Genomic DNA, 6,000 nt, shown 5'->3' with positions numbered 1-6,000 from the left:
TGTTCTTGATGTTGACTGCGCTGACGATGTAAACCACAGTAAAACAAGTAACTTTGTTCTAACTGCTGCAACAGAAGGTCCTCTGTCTCCCAAACGTCATTTGATCCAAGAGGGATTGAACTGACTTGAAAGCAGCTTTCATCAACACCCTCTCTGTTCCGAATGAGGAGCTTGCACCACTGGAGCTGCCTATTCACAAAGCTCATGGGAAGAGAGACAGCAGAATACAGCATCCATACGGGAAGTGCTTATTGGTTAAGAGATGGCAACTCTGGACAGGAGAAAAGTTACTGAGACAATTTATCTACAGCGGAGAGTTTAAATATCCAGTTCTCCCTTCCATACTGCTGTATCTCCTGTTTAGTGGATGTCAAAATGTTGCAGTTGAGCAACATCTCATTTTGTGCATACAAATCAATGGTCTGATTGATTGCCCTCAGACTGATTTTTGTTCAAAATTGCTGAAGCCCCGTTACCTGAATGACATGAGTCAGAGAAATTAAAGTCTCACTGATTATGATGTTATAAAGCAGCCCGAGTCTGCAAAAGAATAACCTATGTATTTGATGTGTTTGCAATTGACATTTTGAAGGCAGATACCACATAGGCCAGAGCAACCTACAAAAAAACCAGGACACAACGGTAAGTCAAGGCCAGCTGGACAACGCAGTGCATGAAGCGCGTTTCACCTGGGCCTCTCGCAGGGAGTGGATTTCCAAAATTTCTTACTGACGGCAGGATTTGGCTGCCACCCCATTAAGCAATGGATGTGGGTGTATGGGAAGCTGTGACCTTGCAGTCAGCAGAGATCCAGTCAATGCAGGCGGTGCAGTTTGGAGAGCTATGCTGCTCTCGCTGAAGTAGACACTGTTGGTTGGCTGAATGGCTCTCCAGACTCTGCAGCCTGCATTGACTCATTTTTCTTGACTGTAAGCAGGTGTTTGGCCCCTAGTTCACGTGTAGGTACCTGCAGTCCAGGCACGTATATCTCACACTGGCTGTAAGTGCACGTAGTTGAACTCACTCTTGAGCTTCAAACGTCACCTTGGTGTGTCCCTTGTCAGTCAATAACAATAGCAAGTTCCGTTAAAAAGTGGTTGTCAAAGCATAATCTCCAGTTCCCTGGGAATATCAGCTTCATATTGAAAACCAGTCTTTCCACTTCATTTCATGCCGTGAGGATGTAAAAAGTATCTGGAAACTGAGTCCTGAGCTGGACTGTCTTCTGAATGGTGTGTTCACAAAACATTCAGTCCCAGAAGTCAAGAATATGTAAATATGTATTTCTCTCAAATCTTTCACCCACCTTGCCTATCTTATAAATGACTACTACTCCTGGTTTTGCTCTGATGGATTTCCTGGAGTTTTCTTAATTCTTTCCAGGTGGTCTCTCTCCAGTTTCACATCTGCCAATGACCACATTTTCTTCCTGTATCTATTGAAAGCAGTAACCACTGTATCTGTTCCAAAACACCTCCTCATGGGCAGGCCCAGGGGCTTCTGATGACAAACAACACTTTGATGCTCATTCGCGTTATGCTGGCATGTAAACCCACTGAGGATGACCAGAACAAATGGGACCTGACTATCTTCATAAATTTCCTCGAGTGCCTCGTGGGAGGCAGAACGTGCTCTTGCCAACGACCTCTGAGACTGCAGTATAAAAATAACCTAAAGCATTTAAAAAGCAACAAGAGGGGAAGGATGCATTTTATGTCAATTCAGTCAAAAAGTCCTCAGAATTAGTTGCCTGAAGTGTTTGGGAAAGCTGACAGAGTATAATAGCACAGAGACTATTTTCTTGCTTCTCAGCAAAGACAGCATTAATCGTCTGGGCTTAATATAGCCTTCCACATGCCAACTGGGTGCAAAATTATGGCTGGTATTAGAAAACCACTTACCATGTGGACAGGCTTAAAGTGCAATAAGCTGTGGGATGTGGATGCAGATGGAGTATGCCTAAGGACATACTGTGACCTTGAGAATTGTATGCCGTGTCTCTGGAGACATAGTGCCTCTTCATTATGGACCCTGACAGAGATGGAGCTCTTCATCAGTGGTGGGGCAAGGAAGGACTTGGGTTTGGAGTCAGGCTTGAATTTTGTGATTCAGGTATATCTAGAGATGTCTGAGCACAGAGATTTAGTGGAATTGGCTGTATACACCATTATAATACCTCTATGCATAATACATAGACCAATATACATCAGGATTGGCCAGAGAGAGAATCCACAGCTATGGGTGTTTGCAAGGATGTCATGTGTAGAAAAAAATACAGACCTGTGAGCATCCTCCATTCTCTTCCATACCCAGCTTGGTTTGGTTGGTGTACCTTCTGCCAAATAGCTATGCTTATTTTGATAGGGAGCAGATATATGGCTGGGTATCTCATCTGAGATTTTGTCTTAGCGCCTGAAGAATGCAAAGCATGGCAAATAAGGTCAAACTCTTTAACGCCCTGTATTGTAACATCTGTACATCACAGCTTAGAGATTGTTGTTCTAGTATTACTACCTAGTAAAGTGGGCTCAGTCATTCGATGCTTATGTAACGCTCTTTTATTCTGTATGTGGATTGTGTCTCAATCCTGTTTTTCTCCCAATAGGTTTTCTCCAAAGTTATTAATAAACAGTTTTGACTAATAAGTTACAGGTTTTGCAGTGAATTTTTTGTCGTTCTGTCTGTAGCTGGCCTCCTTGATTATGCAGTGATCTCTCTCTCTGATCTCTGATGCGAGGATTAATTTTAAGAGCATGATAATAAATGTACTTTTGGTGAAGTCTTTTGGGCAAATGTAAATCTTTGCTAAAATTAGAAGACATTCAGCCCAGCATTTCTGTGGTTATCCAGATACTGACATATACAACGACATCATGCAGAGTGAGTCAAGCAGAAGGCTTTTTGATAATCAACCAACACTAGTATTTAGGTAATTATGTCTGTAAAGGATGTTATGACATATCTATCCTACATGTATTGCCAGTTACCGAGACAGCTTCGTTTTATTACTAAAATATACCTTTCCTGCCTTGAAACATTACAACAATTGTGGGAACTTCTCTTATTACTGAGCCACATGCCGCCTTGGTGAAACCGACAGGGCTCAACTTGTGTGAATTAATGCTGAACTGGAAGCACAGAGGAGACTGTCCATGGCTCCTCGTACGACTGGTGGAAGGATGAAAGGTTTGGCAGCAGGGCTGGAACTGAGAGAAGCAACTAAAAAGAGAAAGGGAAGTGAGGACATCCCAGGAATTTCTAATGGTCATCTTCTTGTGTTAGTGACCAAATACTGTGAGATCACTGAATGCCCTTTCTCCTGTTTCAACCCGTGTTTCTGCAGACACCTGTGCACTGAGGGCCACCAAGATCTGCTAAGCTGAGGGGGTTGATCCACGTCTCACCTTCTAGCTGGGATGGGGACCCTGGGGAAATGGCTGGATATTGTGCCACCAGTTGGCGATTGCAACTATCAGGAGGTATGAGCATCTGTTACTGCTGCACATGTTCTTGTGCAAAACCCTCCCCTGGCCACAGTCAGGAAGGGGAAAGGTGACTTCACAGAAAGCAGTTGCTCTGCGCTTAACATCTTGTGTTGTCACCACTCAGCGCTGGGCCACCGTTTGGGCTGTGAATGGAGGGTCAACCCTGTCTCCAGAGGACAGACATGCATCGATCTCTTACCCTCTCACTGCGAATCTTCCAACAAACACTGTTCCATGGTCAGATGTGGGGAGAAGTGGCCTTATTTGCCTGCTTAGACCTCTAATACACACCTTCCAAAAACTACTGGAGTCTATCTGAAGGGCTAAATAACAAGGCGCAAGGCGCTTGCTGTCAGGCTGGAGTGTCGTAGCTGTGCTGGTGTTCGTCTGAACCCTGCCAGCTCAAGGCTGCTCACTGTGCTCCTTCTGCTGAAAGATTCCCCACCATTCCTGCTTCCTTCTCCTTTTTCCCCTCCCCATGCCAGGAAGGGCTCCTTGGCTTTTAGGTGGGGGCAGATCACAGCAGATGTGTGCTCTCCTTTGAGACTCGCCTACTGTTTGGCTTAATTAATCCTGACACGATGCAGTTGCTGTTACGGGAGAAACGTCAAGAGAAATTAGACCAGCTGGTAGCATGAAAACCAGGGAAGTCAGGACTGTGCGGTGCCTCACTTTCCTGGAGAAGTTTGATTTGCTTTCCTGACAAGGGTGGTGGGGAACTGGATGGCTGTGAGCAGAGGAGGCTGACCTGTGTCACCCACTCTTGGTGCAGTCCCCTTGCACCGAGATCCACTGAGGGGACAGTGAGGAACTGTTCTCCAAACAAGCCCAGCAGGAGATCTAGCCATCAGCAACTGGTCCGGCTGGGCTTTCGTGAGAGCCAGGACAGCCCTGGGATTCAACTTGGCTGAGGGTCCAGGATCGCTGAAGTGTAGGGCTTAGTTGAGCCCCTTGGGGAGGAGAGAAGCACTGCTGAGTTCCTTCTTTATCTTCTTTTATTCTATCTATGAGCACCTTCAGCTGCTGTTTCTCACCACTTCCTTCACCTTTATATCTATTGACTTGAATGATTTCATACACCGATCAATTTTGCTGGATTTATCAACAGCTTTCATGCTTTTTTTCTTAAAGCAAACAACCTTCATATTTTGATGTTCCATTAGACCATCGCATTTGAGCTCTTTCCTTTCTGCAATGATCTGATTTAAAGAAATGAGAAGGTGGTGTAATAATACACAGTGCAGCTGCACAACGCGTATGCATTGTAATACATATTTGCCTCTATAAGAACATCTCCTCCACTGTGCTCTCCTGTGGGACATGTAACTTGTAAGTCTGCAGATGCCACAAGCCTGGAATAGATTGCACTTACGGAGAACTAGCTTTGACACTTAAATATTGCCCAAAGTTCAGGAACGTATTTTGTGCAGTGCGTCTTGGGGATGCAAGCACATAAAATTTCACTCTGCTTGATGCATTGGCAAAAAAGTTTCTTTGTTCTACCACAGACAGGCACCTACTTGCCAAAGGGATGTTACTCATATTTAAATATTAAGAACAAGACCGTGCCATGGCATGGTATCTCTGGCTTGCCAAGCTCAGAAGTAAGTTTGGCTTCTAGTAGTGCAGAAGGAATATATTCCTCTCCTTTTGAACCCACAGACTGCACGTCCTGTTGCAGGCATTGGAGGTCTTGCTCCTGCTGTCTGCCCTGGGCTCAGTGCAGGCGTGCTTCTCTGTGACACCTCAAGGGAGTGGACCATGAGCTGCATTGCACCAAGAAGCAGAGAAGACACCAGGCACTCAGAGGGGAACATAGAAAGGATGCAAAAAAAGGATGGTTTTGTGAGGGCCGTGCCACTCCACAGGGGACAAAGGCCTGCCTGCAGCAGAGGTGCTGGCTTTGGTAGCTGTGATGGCAGTAGCTACTCTGCCCTGTCAGGCCTCTTTCTCTGCACCAGTGAGCTCCAGGCCCAGGGGCTGCTCAGCGGGTTGGTCTAGGCACAGGGTTACCCAGGGCAGGAGGCTATAGGAGGCAGCAAGACAGTCATGGTCTCTTGCCCACTATACCTGTGTGTGCAGATGAAAACCGAGCTATTGCTGGCTGGTGATGGCCCCTCTAATCTGCAGCAATCAGTGCATCCTGTGTCAGCCAAAGGCTCAGCTCACCCCTGTGAGAGCAGTCCCGTGGTCTTATGCATTGTGTCCCTCATCCCCATCCCGTTCTATGTTCCTCAAAAGATCACAGCATTGTTTATTCTCCCTCTGTTGTGGTCAGGGCAAAAAGGCATTCTCTGTTGTGCTGTAGAAGACCTAATTCGTGAGGACAAGCCCTCCTCTCTCACTTTGGGCTTGGTCTGAACCTTACTGCACACATCCAAGGTGTAAGAGGGCAATGGGAATGGGATATGGGGACTATGTGAAGTGTGTCTCAGATACCAGTCACTGATCCCACATCCATTCATTTCCCTCTTCACTCTACTCTTTACCAGAGGTGCAGCTCTGCTAGGTTGAA

This window comes from Rissa tridactyla, chromosome 1 (assembly GCF_028500815.1).
Source record: "Rissa tridactyla isolate bRisTri1 chromosome 1, bRisTri1.patW.cur.20221130, whole genome shotgun sequence".
In the NCBI taxonomy this organism is placed as follows: Eukaryota; Metazoa; Chordata; class Aves; order Charadriiformes; family Laridae; genus Rissa; species Rissa tridactyla.
This window is presented reverse-complemented; position numbering follows the sequence as displayed.